We start from the raw sequence: 21,517 nt of genomic DNA on the forward strand, positions 1-21,517 counted from the left end.
TTCAGTACTGCCAGGGTCTGTCTTCCTTGGACACAGCCATTGGTGAGCACCGCTTATTCATCAGTTCAGTTTAGGTGGAGCTGCTCTATTTTAATCTATTACACAAATAGAAATGTCAGTGTATTTACCTGTTAGATTTGATGTATGATTTCTTAATCTGTGCTAATTTTTGGGCCCCTTGGCTGTAGTAAATAGCTTGAAAAATAGCATTAGTGACTCAAAAGCTGTTGCCAGATTTCTCTGGTTTGCTTTTGACCATACTAAGCATTAAGCAATTAATCTCAAGGTCTTAGGTATGGCAAAACAAAACAACCTTACAGATGTGGTTTACTGTCAGTTTGAGAAAACTTTCCTTTGCAGTGTGGAAGATGAAAGAAAAAAGAATGAAGTAACACAAGCAATAATTGTATGTCAAAATGCTTCTGTAAGCAGAGACCAGACTCAGTATTAACAAGCTTTTTAACCTGTTTTACAAGTGTTCTGAAGCACTGGTAACCTGATAGATCAAACAAAAGAGCTTCTAAGTACTATACATAACTCATGCACACACATTTTTCTAAGATCTTTCTGAAAACTACATGATTTTTTCTTAAAGTATTGTTTTTTCGTTTGAGAAAGTTTGACAGACTCGGTAAGGTGAAAGGTTTTCTTTGAACATAGTGCCAGGTTTTGTGCAGATAAATTAAATAGCCTATGACAAATGTTAAATGAAGTGGATATTCAGCATACAATTATCTACACATACTCAAAGTAACTTGTCTTTTAGTGGATATAGAAAGCACACAGCACCCACAGTACTGGAAAGATTTGATGAGTCTAATGTATGCGCATATGGCTAAAGAACTTTATTGAATGTTTTTCATGCTGCTCAGTGGGAGAAACTTCCTGAGAACAATAGAGAAAGACTGCAAGGATTTTGTCTTTGTTCTTGCTCTGTGCCATTGTAATAGGTTGCGTATTTTTAATTATGTGAAGTAGAATAAAGCAGCTTCAGAACTATGTCCAAAGTATTTTTGGATGACACGGGCCAGTAACTACTTGCGTATCTGAGCCAGTCGTGAATCTGCTTCATGCAAGTATTCATAACGGGTCAAGCTGACCAAGATCCCATAGAAGCCCACTAGTAGACTAACCAACAAACAGCACAAAATGCCAACGCTGGGATCCCAGGCAACAGCTCAGGTGTAGAAAAGCTCTTCTGCTTATCTGCTTGATGTCATTCTTTAATGAGAGCTTGGATGAACTCTGTGTGTATGTAACAGCATATAAAACAAAGACTGTTTAAATCACCAAATGGCTTGAAGTAAGCAAACACTGTGAGGATGCAAGTTGCTTTAAAAATATAACTGTGTCTTCAAACAAGAAACAGCCTCGGCACTTCTCCTTCCCAGCTGTCTAGGCATATATTCTGATTTCATGAAGGAACAGGAAGAGTTACTATTTTTTTGTTCATTTGTTTTTCTTTTCTGATAAGTGATTAGATTTCAGGATAAAACACTTCAGCAACACACTTGAAACTTATGAGCAGGTTTATTAATAATGACAGTTCAGAGAAAGCTTAGCAAAATGTTAAAAGAAGTGTTAAAAGAAGCCACGTAAAAATGGCTTTTGCAGAGAAGGTCACAAATGCTTTTGGATTTCCTTTCAGGTTCTTACGTAATTTAAATCAGGGCAACTGAAAGAGGAAGCAAACCCACTTGCCAAGTACTTCCAGTGTTTTTGACAGGTGTGCAGAAGGAACATAATCTTTGCTATAACTTCTGTAAGCTTCATTAGAATGCAAAATTAAAGACCTAAAGTAAACAAGGCTTGTATGATTGTATTGTCTCACTTACCCTTGGCTGCTTTGGAGTTGTTTAACCACATTAGACAGAGGGATAGAGTTTTCAAAGTTAACAAAATTCACCAGCATTTCATGAAAGTCATTGTGTGACTCTCATGTGTTAGCTAGCAGGATGAAGTGCTCCTATAGCTAGCGTTAGAGGAGTGCCCCTTGATTTGTTGGGTGTTCCCATGGTGGTCCTAGTAGAGATCAGAGACAAGCTGCAGGGTTTTCTTCCAACAAGCGTTGTGCACAAGAAGTGCTAGAAGGAAAAGTAGGAGAAGCTAAGGGGTTGGGTCTGATGCTATGGATCTGGCTCCTCTCCTTCCAGCAGGATTTATCTATGTTGTTAATAAAGCCATTGTTCTATCTTGCTAATAAGGCCACTGTAAGCCAGCTTTTCATAACAGCTTACCAGAGTATACACTATGCATGCTGTCATTGCCCAAACTAACTAAGGGTGAGCATTTGGGACTGTCACTAAGGGGAATTATATGTCACAATATATGAAATAGATTTATATGCACAGTGCTTTATTTCATGGGAACAAATTTGTAAATTCTAGCTTTTTCTCTGAGAATCATTTGCTTTCCGGAGCGAAACATTCTCCATAATTATTATTTGTACCTTAGCTTAGTAGTTAGTCTAAAGCTTTCAGCTGTCTCACTCCTGATACCGTTATGCCTGTGCTATTGCTTTCCCTCCAGCCCTGTCTGTGCAAAGCCTTTTCTACTTTGTGCTGTACCTCTACAGGCTGTACCATTGCCCCCACTGGGGCCTGAGCCAGTGTCAGTGGTGCCAGCGTGAGCCTGGAGGGGGCTATCCTTGGGCACTTTACCCAAAGAAAATCTGCAATTGCTGTTAGGAGGAGGAGGAGAAAGAGAATCATGCAATAGGGATCATATATGAACTCAGGCGTAGGCTGTATGGATCTAAATCCTGTATAGCTGGAGGGAGATTTGAGGCCAGTAAGATTACAGCTTCTTTGTGGGACAGTATTTGTACTTGGGCTGAGAAGCAGGAGGTGCTGGACAACTTAAGTCAACAGAATATCTGGAGTGCATAGGTGTATTCTTGGCAAAGTAAGGTTTGAGGTTTGCAGTGTTATGACTGAAAGTTTTTGCAACTTCCCTACTACACGAATAAGTCTCGTGGGCGTTACGGCTGTTCACAGTAGTTGCGTCCCCTGCTCACGGGGCTCTTCATAAGTGCGTTCTTCCCTTTGTCTCACCCAGGAGTTTGGAGAGTCTGCTGTACATCGTGTGCTATCCTTATTATAATGCTTTATGTATCTAATGCCAAAGATACTGTGAACCCTTCAGTACTCATTTTGCAGCTAGTGAGCAGGTGATCACAGTAATCTCTGCTGGAGACTGATTGCACTGTCTGGATGTCATCTTCTCTAGAGCCACTGAGATTGTTCTAGAATTATCATAATTTCGGTTTAAGAGCAGAACTGTTGCCACCCAAATCAGCAGAACTGTTCCTGCTGCTAATTTATCTAAAAGCAGAATTTGCTCCTATAGGGCAGCAGTGGGCAAAGCTATCTGCACCACAGCTGCTTGAAGGTAATTGTATCTTGCATGGCAGAGAGCCACAGTCAGTACTTAGTCTCAAAGGTCCTTACCTGGAACTGGATTTGAGCTCAATACCTTTCCTAATTGGAGCAGGGCCTTCTCTCCAAAAATCAAAGCATACTTGCTCTACTAGGGAAATAGCTGCACCCTCCTCTTAGATGTTCTGCTATTTAACAATCAGAAATCCAGTTTTTCTCCTACTGTATGAAACAACGGACCCTGCTTTCTTTCAGTCCATCTGCAGCACCGGTTTCCCATTTGATACACATAACCAAAATAAAGTTCACCTCTGCTGTTCCCCAAAACCTCCTCCCCTATCTTCATGTTGCTTATTATCCCATTGATTTTAAATAGTTGGTCTCCGTAGCTACCTCTTATCTTTATCCCCTTAGGGATTCTATTTATCCTACAGTTGTAGGCCAGTCGGATTCTATTCTTGAGCCTTTAGTGGCCTCCATGCCTTTCCATGTACCTATTTACAAGTTACTCTGAGGGCCTAGCTGTTAGTCTGAAGACTAAGCCCAAAATTAACTGGCACATGGCATGATAAAGTCATCAGTCTACAGGAAAAAATAGAGAAGTAGAACATAAGTCCTGTACAGCCAAGAGCAATTAATAGTGTTCAAACAATGGCTAAACAAACTGAATAACAAAATGAAGTTCATTATAGCCAGGAAAAAAACAGTGCGACAAACTGTTTTAACTAGATAGCACTGTTCACACTGCCTTGCCCTCACTACTACTTAAGTAACCGAACAGTAGTCTGGGATTTTGCCTGATAGGCATGGTTATTGGGGGGATCGCTCAACAAAGGAGACCTACACTGTGGCTGCTGTACTAGCAAACCTGTGGTGATGGTGGTTGTCCGATCCTGAGTCAGGAAGGATAGTTAATCAATAGGGGGAGGCTGAGGAATGAGCAGAAACTCGCATTTTCCAAAAGACTCAGCTGTACCACTTTTTCGCCTCTTAATCTCTGCATAACAGCATGACCAGATGCCACAGGTTCACAGGCAGGAAGGAGGGATTTAGGCAAACAACAGACAGCAACTTCTGCATGACGAGTTTAGCTGTATGGGTAACAAGTATATTAACCTGTGAGATCAGTCCAGTTAGAGTAATGTTGATTGGCAGGAACTTCAGGACATCATCTTGTCATCAACACTGGGTATAGGTAGCTTTGTCTAGATAAGTCCTTAGAATCTCCCTTGTGTGATTCTGCAGACTCTGGATAACCTGTTCTAGTGCTCCACAACTAACCTCCCAGTCTGCATGTCTGCAATCTCATCTGTGCTTGTTACAATTTCTGATAATTACAATAATGTCTGTCTAATATTGAGAATGGTGAGAGGAGAATCTATTTTTCACATGGAAGAGGAAGAATGAATTTGTATGCATACACTGAATACTACTGGGAAGTAAGGGCCAAAGTGAATAAGGTGGCACTTCAAATTCATTGCTGCTCGTCTCTATATTGTCCGTGTACCAGAGAATCTCCCAGTTCACCTTCACTTGAATTCTAGGGTTAAGGCTGGGTGCCTTTGAGGAAGTATATTCCATAGATCCAACTCAGTTTATGGGGTTTGCCAGGGAGCAGGAAGGAGACAGTAAAAAGAGTCAGTTTTCTTTCTGTGGCTCTCATCTCAAAGCAGTTTGGAAAAGACAGCTGATGTGGCTGCCCGGCAGTAACTTTGGTGAGTTGTAGTGGAGAGGATCATGAAGGACAGTCATCAAAAAATAGATTGTAGTAGAGACTGTAGATAAGAATATACTGCAATATGCTATGATTTTCATGTTAAAATGCTGGTTAGGGATAGAATGGGTTGAATTAGTTGAATTACCTGACGTGTGTTTAATTGTCATTACAGGTATTCGCTTTCACATTGCTGAGATTACAGTAACATTCAGAAAATAAAAACCTATACAACACATTTTGCTGTTCTCCCCTTGTTAGCTTGTCGAGCCAGAAGGAGGAGGGATGGGGTTAGAAGATAAATATGGTTTGTATTCATCTTGCTGGATGTACTGGTTGCTGATACTATTTGAAACACATTTACATCAGCGAAGTAAGATTTTACACACACACACACACACACACACACACACACACACACACACACACACACACACACACACACAAAAGTAATAGGAAACTTGTAGACTTCAGTTTCCCACCAAATTTTGCTAGAACAAATGCTGGTTTGTTTCTCACAGTTAAATAGCTTATCTGTTCTTACAGATCCTTCCTTGACTTTCATTAGATTCCTCTTCAAATTACTTGCTGGCCTTCTGCCTTAGAACTGAAAAGGTTCTTCCTCCTCCTTTTGATTTTCCATGGAATAAATAATAAGTCTTTGATAGTTAGGGAAAACTGACAGGCTTCTCCTGTCTTCAGTGGCTGCTCTGATCAGCTTCACTAGGGGTGGCCATCTTTCCCTCTTGAGTTAGGGATATGCTTTCTAGACTGTCAAGTCCATTCATGAACTATGAATAGACACAGTCACTGCTAGGAAGTATAAGAAATCTGCACGTAACAATGGAGTGTCAATCTATACCATTGTTAGATACAAAAGTTTTAGGGCAGGCAGGAGCTGCAGGGGGGGCACCTATGTGGCATTTATGAGCTTCTGCCAAAAGTTTATAACTTGGCAAAACTTGGAATGGACTTCTTAGAATGGACTAATTTTTTTATTATTATTATTATTTTCTGGGGACAGTACAGGAGATCCCTTCCTGCTGTTTCCTTCCCATTATACTTTTGTATGTATAGCCCACTGCTCTATGCAATAACATATTATCGTAATTCTTTTATCTCTGAAAGCTGATTGTTGGTAAGTAGCTAGAATTTACAGAGCTTTCCACACACACACAGAAAAAAAGTACATGAATTATTTTTTTAAAAAACTCATCCACGACTTGAGCATGGAATATTTCAGCACAACTGGCTGAAATCTTGGAGAATTACAAGCAATTGTTAATATATCTGGTGAGGAAATAAGTGATTCGCAAGCTTGTTAATAAGTAACACTACAAGCATACTGGTAACCGATTTACATTATGCCTTATATGTTGTGTGTGTGTATTTACCTGTTAGAAGACTGGTCAAGTGAAAAAGACAAATGAGATTTCATTCTTGGGATTATGAATCTTAACTGGTAAAGAGCAGGTTGCTTATGAAGAGAGATTGGTTCGTATTTGGAAACATGATAAAACACTGTATCTGTTTCTTTAACTTCACACCACATATTATTAATCTCGTAAGATAGTAATAATAAGTGTTTTAAGTATTAACCTTGAATTATTTCTCAGTGTTGAAAGACAAGATGGGTTCTTTTGTTCTGGTTCATCATCCACAATAAAATACATATGGGACAAACTAGGTCTTCGCAGACAATTGCATAACCTTACAGAGTTGCTGCTGACTGAAAATAAGCAATTATCCTCCCACTCTCCTTTTTTTGTTTGTTTTTTTCTAATGAAGTACAAGGAAAAAAGGGATTCTTTAGCATATTCTTGACTGCTCCTATGGAGCTGACGACACAGGAATATCAAAATCATTACATTAGCAATGGAAATATTAGACTGTGTCTATGAAGACACAGAATTCATCAAATATATATGAGCGAACAGTGAGAGTAATTAATACAGAATACTGGGTAATGTGACATGGTGTTGATACGGATTTGGTATTGTTGGAAGTGCCTACCCCAAACAACGTAATGGTAGTGGAAATGGTGAACAAATCGGTATCGAGGTGTCTTCTCTTCATATCTTAGAAATGACAGCACAGAGACAGAGGCCAGGAACTCGACTATAAGTAATGTATTGAGCATATTTTTCTCTCTTGAGCATTTTTTTCTCCCTAGGTAAATCATATATACAGCCTGCATAATCAAGAGATTAGAAAAAGACTGAGCTTTACTGTTTAGAAATGGAACTTTGAGCAGTAGAAGTGAAAAGAGGACGTAAACCAGCACACATTCTGCAGCACAAAACATGCTCAAAGTAACAATCCCCTGTGGGACTATCCATGCTTTTGGGCTGGAGGGAAGCTTGATGGATGAAGCAGTAAGTTTTCCTTTCTCTTGCCAGCTTCTCTGGTTTCCCTCTGAAAGAGGGAAAAGCTTTGAGCATCTCTGTGCCACAGCAGATACCGTGAAGAGCCCTTTACTGCAATAGCAAGTATTCTTTTAGCTATGTTTACTAATTTCTGGTAGTGCATCATCTATACGTACTGTCTTCGAATATTTATTAGCAATATAACTGAGCTACAGATGTTCAGTTTTAAATTGGTGCAAGGAAACTTTGGGCTGGAGGCAAAAAGCTTTTGACTCACAAGTTTTAGGAAAATAAATAAGACATGAAGACAAAATTAGGCCAGCACAAAAGAGAATATGCAAATCCCAGCATGCAAGCAACACTTCAGGAATCTCCTGCAGAGCAGGAAATTATCTTACGGCTCTTAGAACTCTCTCTGCTCCAGAGAAGTAATGGAAATGGAGGGCAGAGAAGAATTTAGAGTTGGTTTGTGTTGGTAATAGGGATCTAGTGACATGAAGTTTTAGTCTCCATTTGTGCTGATACTTAAAGTCTAGCTGGACGCTGTGCTGGACAACCTGCTGTAGCTGACCCTGCTTAAAAAGGGGACTGGCGACCTCAAAAGGACTCCTCCAACATCAACAGCTCTGTGATTCTGCAGTAATGTATAAAAAAGTCTCTGGCAGTTTTCAAAATTAGACAGAAGTGAAGCATGCACTCCCAAAAACAACTGCCAGAAATGACAGCTGGAGTTACATAGGACTGCACATACTATTTTCTCATAGATTTAGAGGTGCATGGGACATGAAGATTTTCTCAGGTGCTTGTGTCTTAACTATATGCGTAACAAGATTTTTGCTCTGCTGTAGCTCTGGAGCTCCAAACAGTTGTTTTGAGGTCCGGTGACCTTATGATTGAAGCAGTATAAAAATGAAGCATTGCTCACTTGAAAAAATTATATATGTGCTCCGAACCTTGAATAATAACCTCCAAGCTACATGTGTTTGCTGTGGTACTTGGCTGAATCTAAGACAAGACATTTGAAATCTTTAAATGGGAATGAAGGAACGAAGTCTGCAAGGGACTGGGTAGTGAGAATCCAGCATGCCGAGTTGAAAAAAGAAGGGTAAAGGCTTGAATCTGCAACCCTTAAGAATTTTCATATATCTTTATTTCATGCACATAAATAATCTTTTTTACTTCATTGGAGTACCTCCTATGTAAAACTAAGTAAGTCTGCATCTGCGAGTCAAATGCATTTAACGATCCTGCAGGGGCTTCGGCTGCCTCTTGTGGAGCAGAACTCCTTGCAAGCTCCTATTACTGAATTTAATCCTCTGTGTGTGAGCTTTGTTATATGGTGGTGCTTTACTTCTGTAAGCATTCCGAAGCGTTAACCCATTCCCGAGAATACATTATTACAGAGCCAATGGTAAGCACACGCAGGTAAGAAACGAGGTATCAGTCTATAGACTAACACATATAATAACAGGAGTTTTCAGTCATGCTGCAATAAATATTGTGAATATTCCGTACAGTACATCGATCTTTTGCTGGTGTCAAGCCTAAGCAGAGTGTTTTTTTATCGGAATCATGAGCCATTACCAACAGTGCTTCTTGCTTGAGTTAGACTGAAAAAAAAATGTGAATAAACTTTAGTAATTGGACCTTTACTTGAAGTGTTAGCATATGATATAACAGATTGCTGGAACAGATTATACAAGAAAATGAAACAGAATTGTCTTACTTCTTTAGAATAGTAGCTGCGGCCGTTGTATGAAGAAAAAAAATTCCCTAGATTCTATTGTCAGCAGTTTAAATGCATTCATCACTAATTTTATGTGACAACCATACGAAGAACTAACCCCAGTTGTAACAGACCTAGAAGATGGGTTATTGATTGTGCTGATATATCTCACGTTGGTTTTTCAATTTAATTTTGAGAATTTGATTTTCCATGGTGTTGCCATGCTAGTGTAAAAGTAAGGGCAATTATTACATCAAACTTAGCATTTGCCATTCTCCAGGTGTTAAAGAAGCATTGTGTTAGTTTAAATGCCCACAATGAACATTGAATGAACTTGGAAAGTAATAAATTTATAAGTACGTTCTAGCTTTTTCATTCCAAATGACTTGAAGTAGGGAAGGTAAGCAAACAAGCTAAAGGCTGTTGTGTCCTGTTCTGTCATTTAGTCACGTCTGCTACCAGTAGCCATTACCACTCCTGCAGTCTTTCTGCCCACACTCCCAATTGTGCTAGTCATTAATTAAACTAAACATGCAGGCTGGATTTAGAACACCCAAAGGGATCATTCCTGAACAGAGCTACCTGATCATGCCTTCATTCCTGAAACCAGCCTGTCTGCTGAAAGTCGCATTGCTAAACAGACCTTCCTTTCCTGTTTTTATTTCTCTTTAACAATTTTACATAAATAAAGCGTTTCAGTGTTTTTGTTTGTTTTTTAAAGTAGCAATAACTTACAGATCTGGTTTGTAAAGTAAGAGTAATTATAAATCTCAGGTTGGCGTAGTGCGTGGTTGAAGAAGTTGTTTGAGTTTTGTGTGCTTTTTTGTTTAAGTATCGAAATGCCCCCATAATGTTTGACTGCTTTGTGGTGGTGGGTTTTTTTTGTTGTTGTTTTTTTAATTTAACAAATAATATTTTACTGACAAAGCTTAAAAGGTATCCAGTAGCTTGCAAAAGCAGAATGGCAAGGTTGATTTAGATTTGCTTCTGTCTGTACAATAAAGTGAGAAAATCAAAGATGCTAGTTTTTAAATGGACTACTTGAACCATATGATTGAAAAAAGCTTCCAAGGAATGAAAAGTATGTTTAATCTGGTAATGACTTGTTTGATCTCTTGCTACCAATGCAGCATAATCTGTGTGGATTTCTCAAGAGTTCCCCTCTCAAATCCACTAAACTTTTTTTTCTCAATAACTTGAAAAATTCTAAAAAATCTAAAGCAAAAATCTAAGGCTGAGATTTTCAGAGTACAGTGAAGCCCGGTGCCCACCTACTGTATTCTAAGGGAAACAGAAGGGATATTAAAGAGATGCTCAGCTGAGAGTGATGCTTTCCAGTTGGCTGTGTTTTTGACTTTAGGGTGGCTGTAAGTTAAAGCAGATCTCTGCAACTTAGTAATTCTTAGTGTTGCGTCGTGATGCCATTTTGATTTCCCCGTTCTTTCCCCCACCCCTCAGAATCCACTGGGAGGAAAAGCAGAAGGGCATATGCAAAGGGCTGGCACCTTCAGCATCTGGGGCAAAACCCACGGAAGTAAGCCAACTTCATTCAGCTCTTCTCAAGCACACTCTTTTTCTTGTTCTGTGCTGTGCTCCTGCCTGGGCCTACTGAGGTCTTTTGCCACATACTAAACTTGCAGCCAGTGCTCTGCCTGGCTCTTGGGTGCTGTGTTCTCATCAGGGCTGCGGAGTGTCCTACACGGAATGGATAGACACGGTTAGTATTTGAACACCACATTTATGTCATTAATTCACTCGAGAATTTAGGGGAAGGTACTGTTTAGGAAGGTGCTCTGCATTGTAGCTGCTGTGTTTGACGCCTTCTTCATTTGTTACACCGACGGCACCTCATTCATACTTATTGTAGGGCTTTGTGCATGCTGCGGTGGTTTTATGTGGCCTGTAATTGGCTGTGCACTTTCAGTAGCTTTATGTGTATCTATTGTTAACATGGAATCTTTTAACATTATAATTCAAAGTATGCATTTTTTTTTAGTTTCTCCCAATTTAGTTCACTGTTATATAATTTGATAATAAGTTAGATGATACAAAGCTGGTAATATAGTCATTCACCATTTCTTCTAGATTCTTCACTGAAAATAAATTTATTACTTGTCAAGTTTTGGATTTTTTTTTTCTTGTTATTTTTTAATGATCCTGCTAATCTGTTGTCATTAATTCCAGACTGCTGGCAAATGTGATAGCCTTTATCTGTTAGTACAGGTATTTCTCTGTTCTTATTTTTCTTTCTTTCTAGTTCAGCATCACTCAAAGCTTGTAACTTTGCCCCTTATGATCAAAAGAATGTAAAAATTTCTAACCTATTTCCTGCTGTAGTACCAGTGCTCAGGTCTGAAATCTGATATGCGACCACCATAACTGTGGGGCTTTTTTGTTGTGGGGATGTGAAAGTTTGTTAACCCAACACTACTTCAACCGCCTCTCTCCACCCCCAAACTCATAGTTTCAAGTTCATATGCCAATAAAGGCCAACGCGATCTAAAATATTATTTGTTATCAAACGATAATAAAGAAGACTGTCGTTTCCTAACCTTTCCCAGCTACACTAATGTAGACACCTATTTTAGCCCCTTGAACATCCTTGCAAGAAGCTGTTAAAATATTTGTCATGCAGTAGTAACATTCGGTAGGCAGGCAGTGAATGTAATGGTTCTGTGTCTTCAGACCTGTAGCTCTATGAAGTGCACTTGTCTTCAGCCCATCGTTTGGGGCAAATGTTTTGAATGGCAAAAATTCCTCTATCAAAAGAAGTCAAATGACTGTGCGTACATATTTATGTGCTTGTATACTCTGTCCCAAATGCATGCATATGCTATACTACACCATTTTTTATGTTGAAAAATAATACATATAACTTAGTTAACGTCAATCCTGCAAAGCTCGGATCTGTAACTAAGATCAAGATGCCTCAAAGCTGAAAAGTTGCTCAGATTTTGTTCAGGCCTATTTGAAATAAGTCCATGCTAGAAAGTTCTGCTTTTATTCTGCTGCCACTCCCCCAGAACATTTACAATACTTGTTTACCTCGGGGCTTGGGAGGGAAGCAGTTTTCCAGCCAAACTGCTTTGTTAGCCTTTAATCAGTTATAGGGAGGAGTCAAAGTTAAAACTTTTACTTTTTTCCATGACTGATGAATTCCTGGCTTCTCTTCATTCCTTGTTTCCTACCTATCAAAACATGTGAATCCAATGGTTCCAAATACGTGCTTTAGGTCAGTGAGCACCAAAGGTACATGGTGGGCTCTGGAGGCCCATACAGCAGTGGACATGGCTTTCATTTTAGGAGCTAAGGAGAACATCAGAGCCTGTAGTCAGGAGCCCAGCTCTTGGATTAGTGTCTTTTTATGAAATTTTTTCTAAGCAGAGAAAGACTAACAAAATATATGAATTAATCAATGGATTTGAAAGCTTGCTATATTGTTTTCTCAAAACTTCCTTTCCCAAAAGCGCAGCATAGCTTTGGAAACTGCAGTCATAATCCCTTTGTGCTTACTAGACGTCAGTCCAGTCTGCAGCAGAGCTAGCACTTGTGCTGTTTCCATCTTCTTTCCATTTTAGTCATGCTGAAGCAGCATGGAGCCTGAAGCAGCACCATCTCAGTGAATGTGTTGTCAAAAACGCCTGCTCTTTGACTACCTCTAAAACTGCCTTAGCGAGGACAACGCCATTTTTGTTCCAGCTGTCTCTTAGTAGCACAACAGGCAGGACTTTCCTATTTGACAGGTACTCGGGCTTAATACCCACTTAAAAATGATAGTAATCAAGTTGGAGAAGAGGCTGAAAGAAACAAAAATTTCTGAGTGAAGGGAAGAAAAAGTTTTCGCCCCTAAAGACATTTTCAGTTTCACCAGTAATCACCTATCTCTTCCTGATTGTTTACTGCATTATCCACAACTCAAGTCCGTTGCCTGAGCTATCCTTTCTGTCCCCTACATCCAGTCACAACCAATAGCAGTGAGTAGCAGCTAAGAATTCCTCTCCTACAGAGCCCTGTTTACCCTACTGTGCTGCCTTCAGCTCCGATACTGGCCTTGGGATCTTTGCACTGTGTTCTGGAACAAAAGGCAGATCTCCTCAAACTACCCAAGTGCCTCTGCTTAAACATGAGTGTTTTATGATTTTAGGACCATTGATTCCTTCACGTCAAATCTTTCTTTGGAAATGTTGTCAGCATATATTCCTCCAGAAAAGGAAAAAAGGCACCATATACTGCTGCTAAATCTATTGGTCTCTGTAAATTTATTATGAATATAATCTATTTGTAGTGATCACTTTTTAATGAAGCTGGTTGAAGAGCCTGCAAACAAATATGCAGTGCTTGAATATATAGATACTTTTATATATGGGTGTCAATTTTAAGAATGGAAGACAGCACAGAAATTTGTAAGCTATACAAGAGCTCTAAGTAGGCTTCAAAAATTGCACTTTCCCTTTGGCTGTGGGCCCATCGTAACTGTATTATGATCTCTTGGCATGAAACCATGTCTCTTACATTTTAATTATTCTGTGAATGACTAATACTTCGCCAAAAGCTTTATTTAAGCACAAAAGAATGGATGACCTTCAAACAAATCGTTCTTGGGTATCTGAGAAGCTGGCTGGAAACTACCGGACACATTGCTGAGCTGGGCATTGTACCATTAGCACAGTCGCTTCCTCTTCTTTCTTGTGTTGTCCTTGGGCCCAACCTGACCACTATCATTGCAGCAACATATCTCTAGATCGTTCTTTGTGAGAACAAAGGACTACACAACCTGGTTACAAACCAGGTTACTTTTTGTTCTGGAGGTAGAAAAGCAGCTCTCATCAGCCTCTCAGAGCGGTTCTCCATATGGCAGTTTTCTTGCCAAAAGAGAGGCCAAACCTGGCTCCTAGGGACCTTCAGAAACACCAGGAAGTTGGAAATGCTGGATGCCCTACCTGTTCTGGGAAGCAAGACATGTCCTTGCTTACCAAATGTTCGCTATCTATCCCTTTACCTGCTAAAGTACCCTTAGCTGCTCACTGGTAAAAGTGCTGGGGGGATTCCCAACAGGAAAATGATCATTTCCGTGTTCGTGTGAGCTGTTTTCTCACTCACAGAGGCATAAGTTCCAAACATGCTGTTATAATGATCTTTTGATGCTAACATTGCTGCTTTCTGTGTGGGAGTGAACTAGCTTTTGCAGTACTAGGGAAGATACATATCTGATCGGGAAAGCAAAATCAAAGATGTCTGCAGTATCACCTAAACAATTTGCAAACCCTGTTTGCTCCAAACTATGAATAAGCTTGCATGCTAGCATCTTTCTCTATTAGAAAAAGGGGGAAACACTTTCACAAGGACAGCTATTGAATACTGTGAGCTCAAACCAGAGAGCTGCTGGATCTTGCATCCTTCTGTCCTTGTGATTCTGCTGAAGCCCTAGATTTCAGTGTGCTTCTGTTGCATTGCTGAGCATCACAACTCTACATTGGCACTATTATATGCGATGAATTACTCTGCTCCCTTTTTTGGTGCTAATCGGCCAAACTCAGCTAATTAGCAACGCTGCTGACTGAAGCAGTTCTGGGTATAGGCTTGCAGAGGTGACTTTGTCCTCAGAAAACAACCTAGTTTTGAACATGCCGTGTAGGTGTCTTAATGTAAACGTATTCCTAACTTAGTTCCTTCAGCTAGTTGACGAATATGGGCCACTGTTAGTCATTCAGACTGTTGGAACAGCACTTAACCTTACTGAACCTCAGCTGTCGTGTTATTGAAAGAACACAGAACAGTTATATTTCTTAGATCCTTCAACACTGGGCTTCCTGCTTATGAAATGCAGAGCTACTGCAAAAGATGTTTGATAATAAGTATTAACTATTAAATGCATACCCGACAGCATAATGTTCTTTCCAATAAAACAGGCAGTAACAAAATCATTATGCTATTCCAGATAGGGAGTGTTGAATAGTCCAAACTGGATTTTGGCAAGAACAACACAAACAGCAACAGGCCTTGTCTTGCTTAAATAAAAAAAAAAAAAAAAGAAAAAAGCTAGAAAAAGACATTAACTTTTTAATGATCATATACAATCAGCACTTTGATCTTGATTCCAAGAAAAGGCACTTCAAGCCATTAATTGATATCTCAAATACAGGCTCAGGCATTGGTTTAATAACAATGTAGACTAAGCTTAATGGTGCTGCCTGCTAGGTTTTGCTTAGCCTATACCTACCTACTTAGGTCTTTGAGACCTAAGTCTGATGCTTACTGATAACCGAAGACCCTTATGGTTTTTAAATGTCTTCTACAAAACAGGTGGTGACCCTCTGTCCATTAAGAAAGAATATTCCATGGTAGGAAGTGGCAGTATGCTTAAATTATACTGAACGTCAGCTTAGATAGTCATTGGGTTAATTTATTAAATAATGCCTATCAAACTTGGGTCCCAGATTTCCTGTTGAATATGAAATCAGAAAATAATAAGCAGGAAGCTAAGGAAAAGAAGAGCAGCTTGTGTGCAAGAGATTTCACTGAGGAGATATCACTAGGGAGATTCCCCTGAGGGAGTTCCCCTGAGGAGAACAACTGCTCAAGTGCACAAGATGGCAGAGCAGAAGGATGGAAGGAAGGATAGAGAGGTCTGTGGCCTTCTGAACAAAGATCGTGACCTAGAAGACAGAGGACTGCTCCCATGTGAGCAGTGTCACGTTGGATGCCAGCTGGTATTCCCATATACCCATATGACGTTCAATACCAGAGCAGCTAGACACTGTCCAGTGCAATGAGACTAATCTATTGTGGAACAGTGTGCTATAAACATGCAAGGTAAATGTAAAGTGTGAAGTCCATTTCCAATACTGTCAAACAGATTTCTAGAGCAAAGATGAGTTGCCACCAGACTCGGTGCACCTTGCAGTGAGAGGCACGGCTACAGAGGGCACAGTTTATCTAGACTGAGGCGAGTGCACAACCTAGCTCGAGTACCTCCAGCCAGAAGTGTTAGCAAAGGACAAAAAGGAAGTGAGTATAAAATGACACTTGCTTCACTTGAAAGAAAGATCAAGAAGGAAGAGGGAGGAATGATGAATGTAGAACAAACACTCCAGTTTTGTAGATGTGGTTAGTTCTTACCAGCTAAGCCATTGGTGTTGGAAGTATAGAGCTGATGGGAACTGCTGAAAAAAGTACAGGTAGTACTGTTTTCAAAGATCATGATGGTGTTCAAGGTAATGAAAGCTGAATGTCTCAAACTGCATGCGAAAGTTTACGTGCCCACATAGGCATACCTAAGATCTTCTCTTAGGTCTTGTAATCATATGATGAAACAACTTCTTTCCTAAGAAACTGCTTATCAAGCTGTAGGCTATGATGGTCTGTAATTTTCACCATTGTAAAACTAAGGCAAATTGGTAGCGGTATTATTACTAGTTCTTTGGTTGTAGGGCCAGTTCTACTGTTTTTTACAAGATACATGCTGTGTTTCTCTTGATTTTTCCCTTGACTGGGAAAAAAAAATGCGGCACGTGTCTTGCTTCCACTTACCTATAGGACGCATCTTGAGTGATTAACTGCAGATCTCTTTCAGCCATCATTCTCCTTGATTGCAAAGCAGTTCTGAAATGATCGTACCAAAGTTTGCTTTCAAATAAAGTAGCTAATGCAGAGCTGTGTGGATTTGAGGAGATGATTTGCTTTTGCCTTTCAATTAAGCATTCCACCTAGAATTCTGAGTGTTCCAAATTTAACCTTCCTGGCCATCTTCAGAAAGCTAACAAAAATGACTGTAGATTTTAGGGTATAAGGTTTTTTTTGTTTGTTTTGTTTTCTGTTAACCAACTGAAGAACTCCTGTAAGCTGGCAAATGTAAGGTTAGTTAACGGGACGATTGACTGAGTGACAAAAAGGAAGGGAAAGAGTCAAGTGAGGCATTGAAATGAGTGGGATTACAGTAAAAGGCAAGTGTTATGTGTCTTCAGCGTTCAGGCCTTAGTTAATAGTTTTGATTTTGATGCAAAGGATTCCTTGTGTAGCGGCTGTTTTTTTTCCTGAACATTTAAAATCTCAAATCTGTTTTGTAAATATTTCAGAAAACAGGTTGTCTTCAAGGGAGATTTACAGTGCAGAATCAGACAGCCGCTGCCATTGATTATGTAAGAGGCAAGTCCAGATTTTCTTTGGTTCAGTCTGTCCTATTACAAAGCAGTTTTCTCTCTAATCACTTCAGCCATTTTAGGTGTCAAGAGCAGATGTTTATTTTTATTTCCCTTGCACTCACGATTTTTTTTGTTTGTTTCTTATCAGCTAGTATCTATTCATTGGCTCTGTCTTGTTGTTTTACATTTATTTGCATTAAAATATGTGTCGGTCATTACCCCAGGGGTTGTACTTAACTTTCTTGCATCCAGCAGTTTTACTCTCGCTAGTTAATGTGTCATCTAGAAATAAAATAATTTTCTTATATAGAAGGTAACTAGGGCAGGTACCTGAAGTTCTATCCTTTAACTATTTATTTATTTATTCCGTTTATTTATTAGTCCGTTTTTGTCACTAGCTGGTATGGAAGCCCCCTAAGTATGACAGAATAATTAAAACCAGAATGTTCTTCTCTTTCTGAAGTTGAGGGACCTATAAATTGGAGAGCACTAAGTTTTTTTTAATTCTTTTCTAAGAACTGCTTTAAGAGCGATTTGGATAGACAACTCCCAGGTTTATGAGGCAGAGCTGTATCAGCCTTCCTTGCAGTACAAATCTGGTATATAGAAGGCAGTTAGTATCTAAGTGTGTCTTTCTAATGAGATCTTTATTATTGTTTTCTCTTGTTGGGAGTCTATTCCAGAAAAAATCTTTGAGCAGTCCTGTTACCCACTCAGTAGTTGTACTGCTCTGTAATCATAGTGGGTTCTTTTACTTCTGAGTACTAAAATAGTCCACATGTAGGTGCACTTAAATGAATTTTTTGACGTGATCTTAAAATCTTACTGTACATAATGTAATCTCTTGTAATAACTTCAGATGTTCACGGCAAAATATTGAATGATAAGGAGAAAATTTTAGTGCAAAAATGAAAGGTAAATGGGTTGGTTATCTAAATTAGGTCTTGATAATTAATGCTGATCTGTAATCTTTGCTGGAGAGGTTAGTAATAAGCCTTCCCAAAGCAGTATTCATCAGATTTCTAGCATTGGTTCCCCCCTGCTAGTATATATAATATGACAGCATATATAATCATATGATTATTTAACTGCAAAGCCCACTGATTCTTCGAGAAAGACTTGGAAAAGCAGGACTCTCAGAGGTAGCACTGATGTCTTCCTGCATGGAGGAACATGATTCCTCTCTAGCAGAATGTCCCCTTTTGTCACCCACTGTTGTGGTTTTGGCAGGATGAGTTGCTGCCAGGGGATACATCGCTCTCCATCAGCTCACCTACATGGACAGGTATAGAGGTGGGGGAAATTGTTTATTCCTGATGTAAGGAAAGTGCTTCTCCATCATCTGGTAGTGCCTTTTGGGAATAATCAAATTTGATGGTGACAAAAGCAGATTAAGACTACCTGAAAACAGACTTCAAGATGTAGAATAGATAGCTTGTCATTCCCAACAGTGTCTCAACTCTTCAATTAAGTCTGTAACTCTATCCCACTTGAACAGTTGAATACTGATGGTTTTGTATGTGGAAAGTTTGTTTCAGCTACCTGTACAAATAATTCCAATCTAGAAATCAGTTGACTCTGATTTGAATAACATGCATGTATAAAACAGCAAAACGTGTCTAAACTTAATTTGCACTGATGGGGTGACTTAATAAAATAGTCAGATTTGATAGGCATTGAGTATCTTAGATATGCACAGCTGATAACTGAAGTTTATCATACAAATTCTATGTAGTTAAATGTACCAGTTTTTTGGTAGAAACACAAAGAATGTTAGTATCATGTCTGAACAAATTACCTGTAATTACTTCCTGTCAAAACTGACGTAAAAGCAACAGGAAACAAGTTAACCCTCTTAATTGTTTGATTACTGGATGTTCTATTGTCTGATGCAAGGAAAAAAAAAAGACATATTATTACCATAATTTTATTTCTGGAGAGCAGAATTACTTCACAACATCGTCACCATGTCCTTTGCACACTTTAGTGTCTTTTGTTTGTAAATCGTCTCAAGGGAACTCACAAAGCCACTTCTGGTAGTCTCTGATAGAGTGGGAATTTTATATTGCTCTCATGATAAACCTGTTCCCATGAGTGGTCTCGTTCATGATCTGTTCCCGGTAGCAGTCTTGTGATAAATATCGTCCACGTGTTTAGAACCTCCATGTCTGTGAGCTCTCACCCACTAGTCTTCTGTGGCACTGCTGTGGATGACAGGCTTAGGGAGTGCTTGAAGTAGACTAGACACCAGTGTCTTCTCTCCCCTTTGAGGACAGAATCCAGTCATCTTCAGGATAGTTAGTAAGTATAACAGGATATTTAATTTCTTCTGTTGTCCTAACTGAGCAAAGAGTATGCTACAGGACAATGAAATGAAATGAAATATCATCAAATTCAACAGCAGAATTGTTATCAAAGTTGTAATTGCAGAGTAAGAACTTGAGTCTGCTGTGATCTCCCTAGCTCTTGGTCTGTAGGTGTAAACCCGAGGGCAGAATTTGGATACTTTATTAAGCCAGCAGTCATGGGAAGTCAGCTTTTCCTTCCCCATGCTCTGTTTATGAAACTTTAGGGGGACCGAAGAAAAGCATTGCTTCAGTTTGGGCGCAGAAGCAGTAAGTCTGGAAATTTAGAATGATATTTTTATATTAAAATTTCATGTGTGCATAAAATATTCTTCCAGGAAACCGCTTTAATACTGGTAGCCATGCTATTAGACGCAATGACATTTTGGGCCCGTCTCTTTTATTAATTCAAAAGTGCTGTAAGCTCTGCAGTCGCCTCATTTATGAGGGTTGGGAGTTCTGGGCATGGTGGTGATGGTTTGAAAGCCTGTTGCACACTAAATGCACTTGGCGTTGATAAATAGCTTGCAGCTGGGCTAGCAGTATCATTTATTTTTTAAAACGGGCAGTTTGATCAGTGAGGAAAAATAAGTAGACACGTCCCAGCGTAGTGAAGGATACAGCTGAATCAGCGAGGTGTGTTAAATACTAATGAATGAAACATGCTGCTAGTGTGGACATCACTCATCTTTAATGACTCTTAACTATTTTCACACCGTTCAAATATAGAGTGTTAACGGCATACAGTCAGAAGAAGCTGAAAAAGAAGCAAATGACAGCATTTCCTCTTGAACTGCTCTTACTTAGAGTTGTTTTAGGCTTTAAACAGGCAAGTAGTAATGTGAAACTGATAGAGCAGAAGCTAACTTAACTGTCCGAACAGAGTCACTCAGTGCATTTAAAAAAGGTTATGGTGAATTTGTTACTTCTGTTAAGCAATGAATGTTATATGGTGGGTCTATGTGTTTTCTTAGTTTAAGAAAGGAGTTGTATAACTGGAATTGTAATTCACGAGTGATGGATTGTCGTAGCTATAGCCAAGCAAGGCTAAGAGGTGCCACCTCATGTTAGATATTTAACCTAAGGGTGGAAAAATGATGGTGTCACCCAGAAACAATTTTTGGAGGGAAACAGTTTGGGGTGCAGAAGGTTGTGTCTTAAACCTCATCTTGGGTAAAGTGCAAGTAAACTGACTTACGCGATTATATCGAATGAGACTCTCAGGTTATGTATGCACCTAAAAAAAAAAAATGAGTTTCTGTGATAAGCTACATGAAAAAAACCTCAGCCTACATGTCAAATAGCTTGAAAAGTGTTTCGCATCACAGCAGGTTACAACTTTGTTTAGGGTTTAACCAACTACTGGAGCACTATTAACATAATCTGTTTACTGTCAGGGCAGATGATAATTGCTCCCAGATAGACCTAAGCAAAATTACCATTTTGAAATCAAGAAGAGGCACTCAATGGCAAGGAGGGAGGAATTCTGAAGTTACCTGGGACTGAATTAATATTAAGAAATCCTTCTCATTGGGGTGGAGTGAGTAAGAAACTTTGAATCTTAATAAACCCCTAGGAAGGGTGTTGGTAGTACAAAAGGGAGGGATTCCCAAAGCTAGCCTTCCTGTATCCCTCGGGATATAAGCTATGCAAAAGGACTGAATCCCTGAGCATCTGTGCTAAGAATGTGACAGCACGTTGGCTGGATAGAGAGGAAGTGGAAGAAACTTCTGGTATTGCGATAAGTAGATTTTCTATGGCTCACTCTAGGTTCTGTCCTGTCTATAAGTGTTTTGTAATTCAATTGTCTGTTTTGGATTTTGTATGAAAATATTTCTGTCTGTTCTT

The sequence above is a fragment of the Meleagris gallopavo genome, chromosome 7 (assembly GCF_000146605.3).
Source record: "Meleagris gallopavo isolate NT-WF06-2002-E0010 breed Aviagen turkey brand Nicholas breeding stock chromosome 7, Turkey_5.1, whole genome shotgun sequence".
NCBI lineage: Eukaryota > Metazoa > Chordata > Aves > Galliformes > Phasianidae > Meleagris > Meleagris gallopavo.